Source organism: Egretta garzetta, unplaced genomic scaffold, assembly GCF_000687185.1.
Source record: "Egretta garzetta isolate BGI_Z169 unplaced genomic scaffold, ASM68718v1 scaffold1, whole genome shotgun sequence".
NCBI classification, from domain to species: Eukaryota; Metazoa; Chordata; class Aves; order Pelecaniformes; family Ardeidae; genus Egretta; species Egretta garzetta.
Window position 1 is genome coordinate 562,875 of NW_009258542.1, and position 20,352 is coordinate 583,226.

Genomic DNA, 20,352 nt, shown 5'->3' on the forward strand with positions numbered 1-20,352 from the left:
AGAAGCTTATGGTGAAAAGCCAGACCAACATGCTGACAGCAGACCCACAGTGGTTTTACTAGCAATAAATGTAAAGTGGCATGCTGTGCCGGACCCTTGACAGCGAAGGGCGGCTGTGCCGCACACCCGTTTGGCAGGAGAGGAGAGAGATGCCCAACGGTTATGAAGAGTAACCCAACCGTTATGAGAGCATCTCTGTGATGGCTGGAGAGAAGTGAGCGGGCGCTGAGCCATGGGAGCAGAGTGGTTGGGTTCACTCTTCCAACACATCACCCCAGACCCCACTGCAGGCTGGACCTGGGGATGGCCCCCGCTGTAGCTCAGGGGCGGGGATGGGCACTGGTACGGGATGGCTGCGCCCAGTGAGGGAGCAGGCGGCTCTGATCCCTGTGTGTGTACAAGGAGATGAACTGCAAAGTCTGGTTGGTGCTGGAATGAATCTTCTTATGTTATTATGCCAATGAAATCCAATATTGACTGTGCTGATTATTGATGGCCAATTACAACTGATTATCCCACTACAAATTGCAACTGAGAACACTTTCCTAGGAAATTTTCTACACCTGGCACCTGGAGCACAGTGTAGGCTTGTCCCAGGTGGAAAGGGGCCCTGGTGGTCTGTTATTTTTTAAGGTTATTGGTACAAAAAGTTATTTTTACCATAATTTTTAAGATTATCTGTACAAAAGTTATTTTTACCACCTTTTTTGTTGTTCACTTGTTTGTATTCTGTTCCCACTACAGGCACCATACTGAATAAAGACTCAGCCAGTCCTTGCTTCTGAGCATTTGCAGTCTAAATGGAGAAGAAATATTAGGCCTTCCTCCCACAAATGGATTTGTAAGATAATTATAATATCATAAATATACTTTTTAGAAAACAGCTGCCTATAAAATCAGTATCAAACTGTTCTGTTGCCAGCACAGCTATTTGTAATTTTTCCAATTTCAGTTCATCGAAATGTTAAATGGCAGTGAAGGAGAGAGGAGGAACCACGGAAATTTTTGATAGTGTTTGTTCCATTATTCATCTATTTTATTCTTTATGTGTCATCCTGTGGCAGAGCTTCTCTTCAAGAATGCATTGCCTGAGATCTTGAGCCAGTGCTGACCAAAGGGTGCTGCTGCTTTTCTGTGGCTCCAATCCACGTAGGAGTCACTGCAAATCTTTCAGGAGGAACGCTGCGCTCCTGAAAATGAGACGGAGACTCATGATGCTACTTCATCAGGTGATCAAATGTAAATGTGATGAAAAAGTTGGTGATTAATTAAATTCTGGTGTATGTGTTTAACCCACAAAATGCACTTGTCATGAGGCTGACTTATTATAAAGCTCTTATGCAAAGGAGTTATAAACAGAAGTGGCTGTTGCGTTCTCTTTGCATGTATCACAGATTAGGATCGATGTACAATAACTAATTAATGTTACCAAGAAATTGCAGGAGAGGGAAATATAGGGGGAAAGCTTGAGAAGAAGTTTTTTTTTAAAGAAATAAGACTCAAAGCTATCTTTGCCAAAATTAAGGGGAGTAAAAAAAAAAAAAGGTCGGGATTAAAAGCTGTGTTTTGGAAATGTTTATGGCAGGGATTTCTCCCCCCAGGGGTTAAAAAAAAAAAAAAAAAAAGTCCAGTGGTGGTCTCATCTCTCACTGCAGTGAATGGGAGAGTCATGATCTTGTCCGGCATGAGGGGAAGAGCTGCTCACAGAGCTCCTAGCATTTGTAAAACCAAATGAACCTTTGCATGCAAGCGCTGTCTGATGTCGGAGGTTTCAAGTCCGTTCCTGCCGCCGGCATAAATGGGTTCAATCTGTGAGCTCACACAGTGGGAGCTGTCTTGACCTTTACATGGCCATATGTTGTCATCTGTGCCTATCTCCATCCTGCCTCATACTGATTGTACTCCTGGTGAAACTGGGGAGAGCTTTGATATCGGCTGCAATTTAAAATTAGCTTCCTTAGGGTTTTTTTTATCATCTCGAGGTTTGAGTAACGTGGTTTTGATCTTGCTCTGTGGGGACTGACCTCCTCATGAACTAAACATCTGGTATATAATAGAGACTGGTAAAAGAATTAATTTTAGCTCTGTGAGGAATATGTGGCTCTTGGGAGCAATGGGGAGGAGCAGCAGTTTCCCATCTACTGAGAGGATCAACTCCTTGCTGCATCACAAGTTCATATACCTTTATTTTATTCTTTTTTCCCCTGGCAGCAGCATGAAACGATAGGAGAAAAGCAAAAAACTGAATGCTAATCTCCTCCCCCCCACTTGCCTTTAGATACATATTTCAGAAATTATTTTTTCTATACAAATCCTGTTTTTTATATCTTTTTATTAAACAAAACCTCCAAATAAATTTTAGCTGCTTTCCTGCCTTGCCTAATCCTCATGTTTTCATACAGATAAATCTCGTATAATTAGCTGTAGCTGGGAAGCCTGTACTGCCTGACGAGAATGAAATGAAACGTCTCATCGAGTGGCAGCGAGCACGCGTCTGGGGTTCAGCATCCTTCGCCCCAGCTCCGTGTTGGTGCAAGCCCCGGTTAGTGCAGCTCCCACCAGCCGGCATTTTTTTAACTGCTTCAGCCCAGTAGTGGAATCCTTGTTTCTGCCTTCCTAGGGTTGATGAAGGGTGTATTGAAGTGGGTGGGATTTGAAAACAGTTGAAACCTTACATTTCCACATGGGTAGAAAAGTAGTCTCTGTCCTGATCTCGCTGCTCTCATCCCCCTCTATACACAGCTCCACCGGGAAAATACATACACAGGAAAACACAAATCCCACCAGCGTGTGTGTCGAAATGCTCAGTTGCTGAATTGACAGGCATTTTAGTTCATGAGGGTTAAAATATGATTCTTTTGTTTTCTGTGAAATTTTAAAGCAGTATTTGAAATACAAAGTGTATTGGGAGTTTCATCAATCAGGCACCTCTGTAAAATTAAGAAATCTTGCTAAGAAAGAGGTTCATCAGTTTTGGTCTTGTATGACAATGACTGCAGAGAGCTGTGGGCAGTTACATTCATTGGCTCAGTCCCAACGTGCACAATGTATTTTGAACAGATTTTTTGATGTGAACCCTGCTTAGTCATTTTCTGTGTTGTATTCTCTCCTTTTTCTTTTAAACCATTTGTGGTTAAACTGATATTTTATCTCCAAAATTAATGCTTAGCACACAATTCATGGGTTTTCATTTCAAATCACAGAGGTAAGATATCAATCATTTAAAGATTCATTCAGCTGTGGATCATGTGGAACAATAACAGGGACTTTGCACAGCACAGAAAAAGGTTGCCTTCGGAGGTTTTTGTGTCTCATGTAGACAGGGACTTGTCTTACTTCTGGTAAATATGTGCATTATTTTTCAGGTGTTTCACAGATTTTTTTCTAAACTTTTTGAGAGCAGCAAGTGGAGGGCTTCTCTGCTATGTGCCTGAACTAATGGTATTAACAGCCATAGGACTGACTAGATGATTTTTTTTTTTTAAGGGTAACCTTTATGTTGAATTCTGCTACACCATAAAGCTGGATGTCAAGTTAACCTGTTCCAGCTCGTAGCTTTGCCCTCTCTCTTATCTCTGGATCAGCACCTTAGCACAAGGGCAGAAGCACTGCAGGATGTATGAGCACAGAATATTATCCATCAGACCAGTCAGGTATTTTACTTGCTAGTGGCTTGTATTGGTTCTGGTAAAGCAGTTTAAAATGAGCAGCCTTATGTTCTTTTCATAGTCCAAACTCTATGCAGTTGCTTCTGTCTCACTGACTGACACAGTTGGATTATCCTATCACCTGGGTAGTTCTTCATGGAATGGCAATTGGTAATGTTAATGCTGGTTTCTTCCATGATCAGGCAGTCCTTCTCCCTTTCCTCAAAGGTGGGAGATGTGCAGCTGTATATAAAGAAAGTAAAAGAGAAGAAAAATAGGTAGAAGTGGTTTTAAACTGCAGAACTACCCTGATCCAAACACACAGCAAAACATTCAGGCATCAAGCCAGCCTGGTCCAAAGTTCATGAGAACATTTCCACTTCAAACTATAGAAGCTTAATACTTCTCAAGGAAAATTTTCTTCTGTGTCATCTATATGTATATGCACACACATATAAAAGACAAAAGAAAAGAAGGACTTGAGAATCAAACATGTCATTTTTTTGTTTATTGAGCAGGAAAGATCAATTCAGGCTCTCTTCTTTATTCAGGCAGCTTTCTTTAACCCCAAATTCTCCCCCTGTAAGGAACATCTCCTGCCTCTCCACAGGCTCATGACTGACATGTCCAGCATCTCTGCACCAGTGACCTGCCTGTTTGCCCTCCGAAGGGGCACAGAGAGAGCTTGGTCTTCCCAAAGTGCTCGGCACCCACTGAAGTGGGAGCGAAGAGGCAAGAAAGAAGAATGCAGGTTGATCCTGGGAGCCTGGGACAGAGGTCAAAATAGGAACCAGGTTTCTGGACCTTTTCTGAAATAGCAGCTGCTGAAACAAACATCCCTAAAATTCTGCATTAACATTGTCTGTGCATCGCATGGTTTTTGCTTACTTTCCATCCAAGCCAGGTTAAAAATATTCTGTGCCTTTGCTTCAACTCTGATTGAGTTGAAATGAAAAGTCTCAGAAAAAAATGAATTTTCTGGGAAGGAAAGGGACTCTGCAACTGAACCAGCTGAGCTCAGCTGATATTTAATTCTGTTGTTCAGTTGCACTGGGCACAATATCTCAGACTTCGTGGAATTACAGAGAAAAAGGAAATTCTATTATATTAAGAACGTGGCAGACTGATAAAATTCTTAGAGAGATGAAACTTTTGCAAATGCTATTTAGACCTTGCCTTCCTTTCCCCAAATATGAAAATGAATGATGAGAGGAGGACAAGGCTTATAACCCTTCCAACTCTTCCCTTTGGATTTGATTTTGTTTCTCTGTCATGATGGCCACGGCTTTTGCCAGCCTATGAGTTCAGGGAATAAACTTAGAAGTTCCTTGAGCATGAGTGAAAACTAGGTTATTTAAACATTCTTTACCTGTTGTGGGCTCAGTGGTTTAGGGTGATCTGGTTAATCACTCCGCCAGCATGAACTGCCCCTTCCTTTCCATTTTTGCAACCTCTTTGAAGCTCTGCATTTCCCAAGGACTGGATTGGAGAAGTTTTAGAAGGACAGAAAGTTGAAGAAACTACATTGAGGAATGTGCGATTTTCCTGTTTAGTGTACTGCTTGTGTGTCCTTAGGTATTTAAGTAAGGATTTCTGTGTGCTAATGCTCAAAAGAAAATGCCCACCGTGTTTTCTTTACCAACGTGATCCCTTCTGATTATTCCGCTATGGTGTTCTTTAAGCAATCTAGGAACAGCAGTGGAAAGAAGGGGTTGCTAAATCTTGAAAATGAAGCTGAACAAAAAATGAATGCATTCCAGCAATAATTGGTTTCTGTACACAGAGATAAGCTGCCAAAATAACAAGACTGTGATTTGAAATGCTGGCTAGCCTCCTACGAGAAACTGTTGGTCTAATCCTTAGGTGGAGTAAAAAATAATGAAATTCCGTAAAAGTAATGGTGCTATGACAGCTTACATCAGCTAAGCATGTGACCCCATCCCATTCAGGGCATAAAGAAATATATTGGTGCAGATTTCTGGAAAGCCCAGAACCTGTCATTTTGAAATAACTCTCTGAAACGTTTTCTATGAAGGCATGGTAATTTATGCAATCACCACAGTGGGACCTTGTTGATTTTTCAAAAAAGGCAAGAAAAATAAGTGCTAGCATGCTCCACTGCCTCTAAGTTGTAAGGCTATAGAATGAAGTTGGCTGAGCAACAGATTATTAGGAAAGCAAATCAGAAATGTAATAAGCCGTGTACACGCCAATGTTCCCAGGCAATTGGAACACTATTCCTTCGAGGAGAGGCTGAGGGAACTGGGTGTTTTTAGCCTGGAGAGGAGAGGGCTTCAGGGGGATCTAACAGCAGCCTTAAAATAACTGTGAAGAGGTCAAAGAAGATGAAGCCAGGCTCTCTGCTCAGATGCACAGAGGGAGAAGGAGAGATGACAGCCATAAAGCGAAGGAGGGGGAGATTCCAGAGGATCAGATTTTGACTATGGGGATAACTGAACCCTGGACTAAGGGGATTCTGGAGCCTCTGCTCTTGGTAGCTTTCAAGACCCAACCGCAACCTGGCCAGAACTTGGCATTCTTTGAGCAGAAGTCTGGAGTAGAGGCTTCCTGAGGTCCCCTGCAGCCCAAACGACTCAGTCATGCCATCCAGAGGAAATGGAAAGGTTTCTTCTGACTTCCATCAACCCTGGATCAAGCTCAGAGCATATTCTTTTGCTTTTTGATTTTGCATCCGTGGAATTTCTCTATGTTCTCTTTGACATGGAGTATGACCAGGAACTTGGCATCAGAGGTTAAAACATGACATTGAACACAAGTATGAAATTCCTCAAGATCCAAGGCTGCCCAAGAGTTTTCACTTACAAAAGTCTATATGCATTTAGTGTAAATATGATTTAATTCTGTGGAGATTCAAGAGAATAACACGTCATCTCCCAGAGGCACAATTTCTTCATGGAGATAGGGGCACCAATGGCTTCTGAACTGAAAGATGCTCAATGGCTGATTTCAATGTTATTCTAAACACCAGGAACTTTAAAGACAAGATATTATGTATTGATAATCATTCAGCTGCTCTTAGATCAGGTGATCTAGGGATCCTAAGGATGTTCATTTGTGCAAATTATGCCCTGACGCTTTGAAACACACTTGCGCATGACCTGGCATGATGCATGATCTGAATGCTTCATCTCTCCGTGCAGGCCTCCCTGCAATAACAGATGTCCAAAGAATAGGCTGGCATCACTCGCTAGGTCATTAGAGACAGAAACATTCCAGTGTAATTTAAATTATTTTATAAAAATGCACCATGTAATGCATAGGATGGGAGTGAATAGCTTTTTTAAACACCAAAACGTCTGCATAAAAACGAGTTGAAAATACTCAGTGATGCGTGGAGCAGAAATAAAAAGAATTTGTGTTTTGCTCCCCTACTTACATACATCTGCTGGCAGTAATTGAATATATCATCCCCAGGAGGAAAGAGAAGCAACTTACCTGCTAGAATTCATGCATTAATTGGTAGCAATATTAAGAGTCTCTTGAGAAAATACATTCAGGGCGGGTTGTTTTTTGGGTTGGTTTTTTTTTTTTTTGGTCAGAAACAGATGAATAAAGAATTGCAAATACACAGTGGCTAAAATGTTTGAAACCCTAAGGCCAGAGGCTGTGGCTGTCACAGTACATTTACAGTAGATGTTTACCTTAACAGATGTATAGTGTTGATTTATATTCATGTACGTGCCCACTATTCACTGTGCTAGGAAACAGAAGAAGGCACAGAGAAGTTTATCATCTATGCAGCTGATATTCTTCCAGGTTCATTCCTCTTTCTCCAGTTATAAAAAGGGTGCTGAACCTCTTAGGTTTGCCATGCAGTCTCATATGCTCTTTGAATATTCCACTTCCCTTAAAGTGGAATTTCCCAGCATTTTCATTCTCTGCCAACTAGTCTGAGAAAATTTTCCTTGGTTTGTTCTTTTGACATAGTTTTTGCTAGTGGAATCTACAACCGTGATTTACAGCAGTGGTAGCCCAATGAGCCTAAAAACTGTCGGTGTTTTTATATGGGATCAGAACTTTTCATTTGAATTGGGAGCGGTTCGGTCTGTCTTCCAAGAAAAGAAAACCTAGGCAGGGCTCTTTGCTTTGTGTCACGTCTAGGATGCCTACACAGAGAAATCAGGCGTTACATCTGCAAGCAGTGTTTGATGGGTGCTGTACTACTGACTGTACCATGATGGGCTTTTGGCAACTGAGGTAATTATGAGGAATGAACAAAGATAAATGATTTCATGAAGCTGACATTATGATCAAACTGTTATGTTCATACCTTTGTTTACAGTAAAGTCTTATACGTGGCTCCGTGGCGTTATATGCCATGGAAGTGGTTCAGCGCTGCATTTTGTGTGACTGATGGGGTGATTTGGAGCCTGGTTTTACAGCGTTGTCATCCCTGCAAATGTCATCTTTAATTTGAATGCTCTGTGGTATGTTTCAAGGCTACTGGGTACCCTGATCACTCTGCTGTAACCTATTAATATTCTTTATGTTAATATCCATTTTTTTATAAATTCTAGAAGCTACAGGAGTGCAGTAAAAAGGCAGTTGTGAAACTTGCAGATACAAAGATTCCCCACCCTGGAATATCATTGTGGTGGTGGATTGCAGCCATGTAGCTGTGATTACGATGATAGAACATAGAATAAATCCCGTCCAGAGTGCTTCACTGCAGTTACTGAGGCAGGGATTTGTGTTGAGGAATTTATGCAGATTGCTCAGCAAAATCTTGTGGTTACTTTAACTGGCTTTTATTTTGCTTAATAGTATAAGGGTAATCTAGTAAGTCTTTAAGAGAGCTTCAAACTCATAGGCAGTGGTGATTCCAGGAATACTTGGGATCTTTTTACCAGCTATGTACTGAATCAAACCTAATGTTAATTTGAAAATGTGAAAAAAGGTATATACTGGCACATAGGGATGATGTCTGTTTGTCCTTCCTTTCAAGAGCATGCATAACTCTTCACATATGTTAGGAAACTTTGAAAGTTTTTTCGTGAGCTGACTCTAGGCATAGTAAAGCAGGATAAAATATCCTCAAAAGATAGGGTCTTCAGATATGATCTGAGCAACCTTCTAAACAAGAGACTTATGTGCGTGGGAAGGTGGAGATTTGTGGTAAATATACAGTAATTTTTTTTTTTTTCTGTACTAAGCGGTCTCTGGAACTTTTAATTTCCAATACAGTAATTGCAAAAATACCATTCTGTGCTCATTTGGCTGGTAAAATACTAATACTTCATGCTTCTTGTAATGCACTGCTTTTAGTTTCTCCGGCAAAGCAGTTTTAAACTGGATTTTCCCCACCCTTCTCTATGAAGTCATAGCAAGTTTGGCATTTTCTTTGTGCAAATTTTATAACCATCTAATCCCGTAAGCTAGGCTTTATTAAAAATTCTTTTAATCTGTAGAATTTTGGATGCTGCTTAATTATAAAATGATAAAATGGGTTTTAGGTTAATTTAATTAATGTTTATGGAATATCCGCATATAATATGCTACAGCTGAAAGCAGGTTTTTGCACTGCATAAAAAAAAATGCAGAACTTAATATTTTAGTTAATTCTAGGGCTTTTACAAAAAAACACAGTTTGATGTCCAGCCGCTGAGGATCTGGAACACTGTCTTTGCTCTGTGGATTTATAACTTTGGTGTTTAGATCTTGTCTTATAACTGTGCTTCAAAAGTTTTTAGTGGCGGAATCAATGAAAGAGATAAGCTAAGTGCAGAAAAACGCAGCACTGATTTTGGGATAGACTTTATTCTTCCAATAGATTATGCCAGCTTGTGGATAGAGCAGGTCAAGGACTTTGTGGCCAAATTGATTTCATTGGAATGTGCCAGTTAACAGAAACAGAAAGGTGTCATGCGAATATGTCCGTACTGCAAAACTTTGTTTTTCTGGCACTTCATCATGAGCTTCCAGCCCACCGGGTGTGTGCTGCACAGGGGAACCTTGGAGGTTCACAGCGAGAGCTGAGGAAGGTAACGGGTTGTGTTTTACTTTGCATGCTGGCTCCACAGGGCATATCTCATTTAGGAAATATCAAAATACCGCTTCCAGCTTCCAGCATGGCCTTTTTATTTCTGTTTAGTGGGAAATAAAAATGATTTTGAACTGAACTGGCACAGAAATTAAATCTCCAAGTATTAAAAAGTTGCTTAAATCAGAGACTGAGATGTGATTTATAGCTTTGTTTATAGACTAAGTCTATAGAGGCTGGAGGCAAAAGAGGCAGAAGCGGGGCTGCTTTCGGGAGGGCTGGCAGTGAACCGCTGTGGCAGCATCAGTTGGAGCTGGACGAAAAGATTATGATTTTGGAGAGTTTTAAGTATTAGGAACGGGAGTTTGCTACCTTTGGGGGTGCTCAAGGCTGAACTCCATCTGTTTGGACAGCAAACACTGAGCATGGAGAATTGCCTGCCAATGCCCAGGATTTCGGTGGTGTTGCATAGTCCCATCCTTGTCCTCTGCAAGGGAAGAGTGGTCATGGCCAAACCCCCCCAGCACTGCAGAGGGCCCCAGCCAATGGGTCTGCCTGAATTTCATGTCCACACCCAAGGTTGCCATCTGTAAGGCGGCACGTGGTGGCCAAGGGGCTCTTGTGCAGCCCTCTTCCATGGACCGCCTCTCGTCTCGAGCATTACTTGCTTTTCATGGCGGTGTTCTTCCATCCCACGCAGGACTTGAGGTGTACAAGGAAGGGTGAGCTGGCGCTCTCAACTGCTATGTTATTTCACTCTATGTAAGAAGTTTTGCTAATTATATCTGTTCAAAAGCTGAGGGTGGCTGTCACTTATTTACTGGTTTAAAGATGCATTTTGGAGGCCCTGAGAGAAAAATGTCTGCTTTCACTAGCTGGAGGCCCACATTTGGTAATAGGATTTGAAAGTCATCCATCTAATCATGAGCACTGTACGTGCCACTAGCTCCTTCCCTTAGCTCCAGCTTCCTGTATGTGCTACCAGCATGAATAAAAGATGGTGTAAGAGATTAAATATCCCTTTGATGAACTTGGGGGACAGGAGCTTTGAAATAAGAAAGTCAATCTGAACGCGCTCTTGCTCTTTCTGAAGTGAATTAGGGGCTATTTTCTGGTTGTCTTTGATTCTTAATAATGCTTAGTCAGATATTAAGCGGACTGTTAGCTGGGGAATAGCATAATCTTGACAAGTTTAATCTTGTCAAATCACTTCTGGAGAGAGCTGTGGACTTCATGGTTCCTGCATATTTTATTATGAAGTTATATTTTATGTACCTGTCTTTTACACAGGTTCATCTCTAACAGAACCAATTGTAGGGGGTAAAAGGACAGAGTTAGTCCTTGGGTACAGAAATCAGGTGTGCCTCCTGAAAGACCAGGTTTGTGCCTTAACTCCACTGCTTTAGTTACCGTTGCAGAGCAAGGGTCTTTTCAGAGCTGCCTGAGAAGGGATCAGTCAGCTTTGCACGTCTGAGGGTTAGAGCTGGCACTTGTTCCACACCAATAAACGCTCCTTCAACCTGAATGTTCAGACCCATACACATGTGCAAGTCTTCAAAGTCGAAAACTGAAGCACAGGCAAATAGTGTCTTCCCTTTTTCATTTCCATTTTCACTGGAATGAAAAGGTGAGAATGACAACAGGAGAAAAAAACCGAGAAGGAGGAAAGCTAACTCAGAGCCATAAAGAACAAAAATAAAGGAAGGAATCGGTGTTATGGCTTAGTTTGTTCCAAATGTTATGCCAGAGTTGTTGGGTTTTTTGAAAAGAAATTCTTGCTTTTACATATTTCTGCAGGATAAGGTCTCTGGAGAAGACAAAGACACAGAGCCAGTGCTGTGGAGTAGTTTGGAGGGAGACAGACGGGATGCAGAAGACTGGAAAACTAAATTATGTTCCCAGATTATCAATGAAGGCAGAATAGGAAGGATGGCTTTCCAGAGAAGGGAAATGAAATGAATGCCATTCGTCATTTGTGCTAGGTATGAGATGTTACAGTAACATAACCCCAAACAGTGTCTGCCTTCTCCTTCTCTCCTTACCCCCCCTCATGCACGTCTGCTGTCTACACTGCAAGGGAGTTCTCCATAACGAGATACACAGAAGCGTCCAGGCTATCTTGCAGCCTCTTCTGCTGTAGTTATCTGTTCTGAGAATGGGAGATGCCGCTTTGATTAAAGTGCCAAACGATTCTCTCTCACATTACAATGAAATGTGACTACTGCTTACCACGGAATGGGACATTTTTGTCACCTCTCCCCTCTCTTCTCTAATAGCAATATCTATCTGCTGCATGCTACATAATGTGAATGTCTCTTCACATTTCAGTTACAGCGCGATGACTTGTGCTTGACAGATCTCATTATGTCATAGATCATCCCGTCTAAAATTTACGTAGGTTTGAATTAAAAGCCATTAGGCAGAAGTCTCACTCCATGTGGTTTCAGGTAGGCAAACCCCTCTCCTTATGCATCTCTATTTTAAAAATATAATTTCATACCAGAAGATTGCAGAAATGTAACAAAATCCAATCAACTTAATCAGGGTTGTCAAAGACTGTGATTGGAAATCATAACCTGGATTTCCACAAAGCAGATGAGTCACAGCTGGTCTGAAAACAGTGTCTCAGTGGTTTTAGCCCTTTAAAGCCAATATTCTTTCTCCTCATGAAATTTCATTATCCTTGAAGTGATGTTCTCCTGTTTTTAAAGCCTGCGTTAGTAATTGAATACTGGCACGGACATTGACAAAAAGAACAGACATCTAATCAAAATCTGTAACAGATATTCACGTAGTTGGATTTCTTCTCAGTTGTTACCTCACAAAGTTGTTATTCTCCTCCTGTATGGACAGACATCGTGCCAGAGATTTGCAAAGTCCTCTGGGCATAGTCTCCAGAGGGTACATTCAAAGAGTGTAGAGGCAGTCTCTGCCCAACTAGCTAAGTAGGTGTATGTTTGTCCCTGCAAAATTGAAATATGCAGTAAAGAATGGGTGCCAAATTCCACTCGGGGAAACTTTCATGACGTGACCCAAGTACCTGAGCACGATAATCCAACAGATAACAACAAGCTATTCGCCATCCCCCATTGAGTCTAATGTTATCCGACTTAACCTTGGGATGAGAAGCTAACCCATCCCTTGCAAGTTCTGTATCTGTTTTGGACTGGTGTCTCCTTCCAATCGGCGCTTGCCTTCTGCCTGCATGCTCCTTCAAATTGGGTGCTGTCCCCTCACACCATTATGATTAGCTTTGTCATAGAGGTGGTTGTTCTTACAAAAGAAACAAAAAAGTGCTTTAATAATTTATTTTTTGAAAAATAAATACTTATAGCTAGGTTGTCAATCACCAAAGAAATATTCCCATTGGCTTAAAATCAGACTTCTCCCTTCCATTGCATGCTTATTGGAAAGAGCTTGAGATGTTGCAAGGAAAGAAAACATTAATCTGCTACTGCCTGCCAGCTAGCCTTTGTCTGAAAGGGGGGCTATGGATTTGATTTTGGTTTTGCAAATTAAATTTTATGGGACCATGTACAAATTCTGTAAAATTAAGCTTATCTCAAATATATAATCAGCATCCTAATTCCATATGTGTTTTTATAATATGATCTCGCTGGAGGGATTTCCATTAACTGTATTTGCAATGATTTTTCCTTAATACTTCAAACTAAATTCTGCCTGTGTGCCAGTCCATCACAGAGGCAGACCAGAAAGAGGATTATTAAGTAGAAAATGTCTCATAGGTTGTATATGTAAATACTCTTTGGATGTGTTGGCAAGGATATTGTGGAAAGCACAGAGCTGGGTGAAGAGATGGCAAAAATGGGACTGGTCTTAACCATGGTGAACAAATGGCTTAAGACAGGTCTGTGGATCAACTCATTTAGATGGCAAAATCAGACAAGTGTTCAGGCACAAAAGCCTGCCTTCAGGGATGAAATTGAAACAAATTTCAAGGTAAGTGAAGGCTTGGAATGGTTGCCCTGAATTACTCGTTTTCTGAGGTAATATGAGATGAAAGCAAGGCTGACACCTGAGGAACAGAGGGTGTCAGCAGAATGAGGGGTGGTAGGGTCATTTCCCTGCAGGACAGAGGGATGGGTAAGCAGTTATCACTTAGGGAGACAGAGGGTTTGCTGGAGAAAGCCATATGGAATAGAGACTGTAATTGTTAGTATACAGTGTGGTTATGAATTTTTGTTCTTCAGAGGTGTATTTTAGGTCTCCTGAGAATGACAAGTGAGAAGCTGGCAGTGGAGCGGCTGTTATTTGGGAAAGCTTTGCCCATAGGTAAGCAGGAGGTTCTGCCCTTCACTGGCTGTATGAACTGATTTGGACACATGGTGGTTGATGGCTCTGACGAAGTTTTGATTGAGACTTCTGATGCAGTGGATGAAAGATGCTACATGCTGAGCCTGCTTAACCCAGCATAGGACTGTCTCAGCTGCACAGTTATCCCATGGTTCAAGTGAAAGCGAATTCATCTCTGACACCAAACAACTTTTAACATTCCTATTGAGAAAAGTGTTTCAGCCTTTTTTTCATTCCATTGTTCATAATCCATTACAATTTATTCTACAAACTTGCTGGGATTCTGCTGTCCCTCAAGAGACACAGGAATGAAGTCAGCTGCTCACAACAAGAACAGCCAATATGTGGCAAAGCTTTTTTTGATTTCAGCTGTGTCCAAGTGTGTCGGTATGAAAGCTTCCATTGAACTGATGTGTCTCCTTTTAAGGTGTTCAGTACGTTTGTGTCACGATACGTGCATTAATGACACCAGATTAAAGTAGCATCTGAACAAGAATTTGTGCTGCTGATGGTTAATTGTTCCCCAGTTGCAGCAGTTTTTTTAGTCATCTTTATTTGTGTCAGAGTAGCCACGTATTTCTCCCCTTTCTAGGGAACCAGCAGAACTGCTTAATTATTCCAGTGCAGTACAGATAATAAAGGGATGAAGCCAGGCAGGTACCTTGTACTTTCGGAAATCTGTGCACTAATGAGATTTTCTGCATGGGCAATCTTGGAAAAGTTCTGTTTCTGTACTCAGTTTTACAAGCTAGGTAAGACCTTCTCTTGATGTTTCACCAGAGAATTGATTAAAATTCCCCAATTTGAAAGATTTCCAAGGAAAATGTAAGTATACAGAAACGTAATTTTTTATCAAAGGTGTCTTCAGGTCCAAGGTATGCAGCATAAAGGTACAAATCTTGATGGATGGAGCCTTTTTTTTCTGCAAGAGATGTTTCTATGGCAGCCACCACTGGGCGGTGAATGTCCCTAGCTGCCAGCCTCTGGCTGTTCCGAAGGTTGGGGCTGACCCACACATGGTAAAAATCTGCCCCTCCATTTCTGATGACTGGATAGACCTTTTAAATAGAAAATCTTAAGATTTTCAACAAATGAGCTGGAATAATAGAGGAAGGAGTTTTGTTGTTCTACTTAATTTTTGGCTCCAGTGTTCTTTGAATCTGTGCATTAGCAGAAGCAACCGATGAATTGTACAAGGGCTGGCCAGAAAAGAGGAAGGAGAGATAAAGTGTCTCTGCATGAGGCACATCAGCTGCAGGTCATCTGCTCAGAGGCACGCTCAAATTAAGCACCTCTGTGGCACTTCTATCCTTGTGCATCTCTCAACCAGGGTTTGTCCCTTCCAGGCAAATACCGTCCGTGATGTTTCTGCTGACAGAGAACAATTTTAGACCCATCTGTTCAAGCAGCAAGAGACTTCTCTTATAACTTTGTAAGTCAGCAAGAATGACTTTAAGTTTTGCTCTTTTTCCCTTCTTTTCCTTGCCCATTGTGGAGTTTAGGTTTATATTTTGCTTAAATGTTCAGGTTTCTTGTAATCTGTCCTCTGGATTGCTCCTTTGTGCTCTTCCATTTCACAGAGTGATGAATACCTATTCTGGCCATCACCTCTTTTTACTGTTCTGTTCTATTTTTTTTTTTGGCAGGAGGATTGGGTTTCATACTTTTCCTGAAGTTTTTTAATCTGCTTTTCAGTAATGTCTTTTTTTTGTCTTTCTGCATGATTTTTGTCTCAGCTTTCCAATAGCTCTTCATGAAATATCTTTAATCTGTACTTGATTCTTTGGCTGCTTCACCTAATCATTCCATGATGGGATTGAATGAAACACATTCATTGAGGGATTATGGTGGGAGGAACCTTTGTTATTGTTTATGGTTTACCTGTTCTTTGGAGCAAACACTTTTCTCTCCAGCACCATCAGACTTTTATAAACACTGACTGTGTTAATGAGAGTGAGAAAAGAAATTGCGTTTGTGCCAACAGTGGGAACAAAATATGTAATTTCTCCATTAGTCTATCAGGTTAGCTCATGTAAACAACATGATTAAATTTGTCTGGGTGCATCGTGCCATATAAATAATAATGATAATTAAAAAAAACATGCAAGGCCCAAAGATAACAAGATTATGTTAGGGAAGAGCTAGGAGGGGGGTGGCAATATTGAAACGAACAACGGTAGGCGTAATTCGTTGGTGCTAGAGGCAGCCTGGACATCAGTGACTGGCGGTGCCATTTAGGGGCTGGAATATGAACGCAGCCCCAGAGCTGAGTTTCCCACCACCCTTGGTCTCTGTAGCGCTCCGTGTCCAAGGAGCACAGTGTTGTAGAAAGAAGCAAAAGCTGTGTCTGTATGGACACTTCTCATGTGGGAAAGCAATTTTAAAGAAGTGAGAGAGTTTGAACAAGAAGGCTTCAATTTCAACACATCAATAAATGCTTTTCTGAGCTAGTGCTTTCAATACTTTTTTCACAGGCAAAAGGAATGGTAACTTAATTCATTGTCTTAACCCTTTAAAAAGGACTGTGGAAGGCAGTTTGTGGTTATGAGATTCCTGTGTGGAACACAGATTTTGGCTGCTGTTTAGGAGTATCCATAAGACGTGCTGCACGAAGTCGGAGTAGCTCTGATAACATGCCAGTGGTGATGCAGACTCCCACCAAATGGTTGTCAGATATTTCTGTGATCCCTGCTAAAGGCAGAAGTCTCCAGATATTGCCCAAGACCTTGTGGGAAGAGCACAATATTCCCTTGCTCTCCCAGGCACGGTTGGACCCACTGAGCCTGGTGCAAGGGGAGCCACGAGAGTGGCTCCAGACGAGCAGGAGCAGCTCTGCGTGCCTCGCGGCCCTGGAAAACTTCCTTAAATGAAGGGCTCCTGTGTGCCATATGGAGTTTTTCCTGGGCTCTGATAGTTCTGCTGAGTGCATACATAAATTGGAAATGCACAGAATGAAATAATTCACGGGCTACACTAAATTACAGAAATGGTCAGTGCTTTGGCACATGCAGATGAGCAGCTGGTAGATGAGTTCAGCGGAGCTGCCTCGATTTTGGATCTAAAGATAAAGCTGCTGGACTGCAGGAAACTCAAAGGTGTTTTTTTTTACCCCCTCTCTGTGTTTACTGATGTCTCCAGCATGCACAAACGATCACGGGCTCTGAGCTCTTGTCTGAAATAAACAGCATTAAATAAAAAGGAAAGAGAAGTGTATGAAACTATGGAAATGCAGCATCGAAACATTATGGAAATTGGTGGATATTTGCAATAGTAACATTTACTTAATATTGTGTTGATCTGATAAAAGCTGTGCTTCCATTGTGGAAAAAGAAAAAAGAAACATAACTTGATGCTGCTTTATCATTATTTATTCCCATGAGACTACCCAGACTGTCAGAAAGCTTAACGTGTAAATGTAAATATATATGATTTAGGGGCACAATGGACCATGAGCAATCCATGAGAGTCTCATGAACTGCTGTAACACCATCTGGGATTGCTCAGTGCTGTTGCCTGTGGAATAGGAATAAGGCTGTCCCAGAGCCGCAGACTACAGAGCGTTACCTCACCTGCATCAAGGGGAGCTGTGACTTTAAAGGTTTAATGTATACCTGACTTGCCACGGCACTCATGTTCACTCATACAGCATCAAGTGGACCTGCCAAAAAAAGTTCTCTTCACATGCTTCACAACAGTGAAGATTCACATTTCTTCCAAGGAGGATATTCCCATAGAGATGTTGCCTGACGTCTTTTTCTTAAGGATGTTTGTGTGAATAATAGTATTTATTTAGAAATACAAAACTCTATGGATGCTTAAGGGCTTGCTATTTACTGTTCACTATTGAGATTTTTATCGGAATTCTTCTAAAACTCAGTAACAAAAGATAGAAGTACTAGATGGACTCTGAAACTGTAGATTTGGGACTTTGCTGAAAGCCCATAGAAGGTTTAAAAAGTCAGTGTTGAGCACTGTGGTGAAGCATCTTCCTGTCAGGGACCACGACACGCTTAAATACAAATCGTCAAAGCTAATTATCAGTTCTATTGAGCAAGTATTAAACATACAAACTTTGTTAAAGGTTGGGACCTCAGTCTTTAACTGTGAATGTAAGAAGATTATTGTGATGGTGTGAGATTAACATTACTGTGTCTAGAGTAATTAATTTCAAAGTTTAAACACCATCTGGTTCTTATGCCTGGGGAGGATGTACGGCACCATCTTCCTCTTGTGTGCAGCATGGGCAGGATCATTTTGGTACCTTTTGCTCTCGCTTCCCAGAGGTGGTCAAGGATCACTGTGCTGAGCCTGTGAAAGGCAGGTATTTAAAAGTTGGGCAGACGAGGTTTAGTGGACAGGGTTTAGTGGCGGGATGGCAGGGTTAGGGTAACAGTTGGGCTTGGTGATCTTAAAGGTCTTTTCCATCCCAAGCGATTCTATGATTCTATGGCAGTGTGACCAGAGGAGCAAAAAGACTTTCCTGGAGATGCACAGTGTCGGCACAGATACCCCAGTTCCTGACCCAAACCGCATTATTTCTCCTATTTGTCAGCTTGTGCTACTTTGACTGCATCCTCTCTCTAACGATCATGGAAGCTAAGCCCACCCCTCTGAAGGCACGTCTGTTCCGTCCCTGGTGTTGCGGTGGTGTTGCTGAAACTCGAAGGAGGGGAAGACCACCGGTAGGTCTGCTGTGAGTGTGCTGCTGTCAAATGACTTCTGGTTTTGTACACTTTGATTTACAGTTTGGTAGGCAGCTTAGCAAATCTCCACAGCAACCCCATGTGTACCATAAAATTGTGAATTATCTTGTTTAGAAGAGGTTCATTAGGAAGATTAATGAGGTATTATTTTTCTCTCATTCAATGTCCTGCTACAGAGGGGGCACAGTAATTTTCCCAGCTGTGCACAGCAGCAATTGGTCCTCTCCAGGGTCCCCAGCATCACTGTACTGTGATCAGTTAAACTGCTCAATCTCTGGAAGTGTGATTTGTCAGCTTAATTAGCCCTAAAGGAAGCACTTGCTTTAAAATAGGACAACAGTTTTGTTTTTCCCTGAGAAGGACATAATGTTATTAGCAGTGGCAACTTGTTTAAATAAAAGAGCTTTTAAGCTGAGTTTTATAGGAACCCCTACCAATCATTTAGGTTTTTTGTGCTGCCCCTGAAGTCTCCTGCTTCTCCAGCCTCATCAGTATCAGGTCAGTGCAATTACATGGTTCTGCAGTGGGTCAGATACCATCACACAGCAAGGAAAGATAAGTAAGATGTCTTCATCAAGAAGATGGGGTAAGCTATGAAATAGGCCTGCTGTCTGGCTCTCATGTTCAGCTGGGACATTTCTTTCTTTGGTTTAGAGCAGAAGAATTCAGAATTTCTTATTACACTGTTCTTCCAGGGTAAAAAGGTCAGAACAAGTCTTGGAAAAAGCCGCAGAAAGTCATAACTGTGGGTGAGTCTGATATTACGTGTTTGCCACAGACAGATATGACTACAAAAATCAGCTCAGGCTAAAAATAGCGAGTGAGGTTTTAGATAGAATTAAAATATGTGGAAGGGCTAAAATTTGATGAGCATCAACAACCAGTTCTGGAGCCCTGTTCCCAACCCAAAGATGATAGCTTCAATAAGCTTCCTTCGTCACAGAAAGTTAGATGCTCTTTAAAAAAATACTATCTTAAAAAAAAAATTCTACCTGAATGTTCTATTTCAGTCAAGAAAACATCTCCTTGGTTTCAGGAGGTGTTCTGTAATTATGAAGACAGTTACGTATTTTTTCTTATTTATTATTATTGATACTATGCGGAACAACTGAGATTGATTTAGGTTTTTTTATGCTGTGCTTAAAAATACAAAGCTTTCATATGTGTTTACTGGTCCTAAGGAATTATTTGCAAAGATAGAACTCTTGTAAATTAATATGCCATTTTCAAATCGCACAAGTCGAGGCTGTTTTTGGTATGTGTAGGAGGGAGAAGGGCTAACTATGCATTGGTTCAGCAAGGCTGTTTTTCAAATGTGAATGATCAGCAGGGGAAATATAAAATTCCTGAATTTCAGTGCTGTGTGAACGACGATTGCTCCTTCTGAGCTGGAAGGGGAAGGAAGGATGGGGGGAGATGGGAGCACAGCACACGCTGACCATGCAGCATCCCACCAGGGCTGGGTTTCAGCTGAGGCTCGCACCAATCTGGCTTCCACGGTGGTGGGCCAGGCTTAGAAAGCAGAGGAGAAAAGAAAAAACCAAAATAACCCTAGAGCAATGCATCTTTGGTACCACTAGAGAAGGTTCATCTGCCCAGTTATGGGCCACTATGGCTGAGCATGGCTCACCTGCAAGTGGTCTGGCCCTTAGGTAGCACATGCTTGGATTTGGTTTCTTCGCCCCCC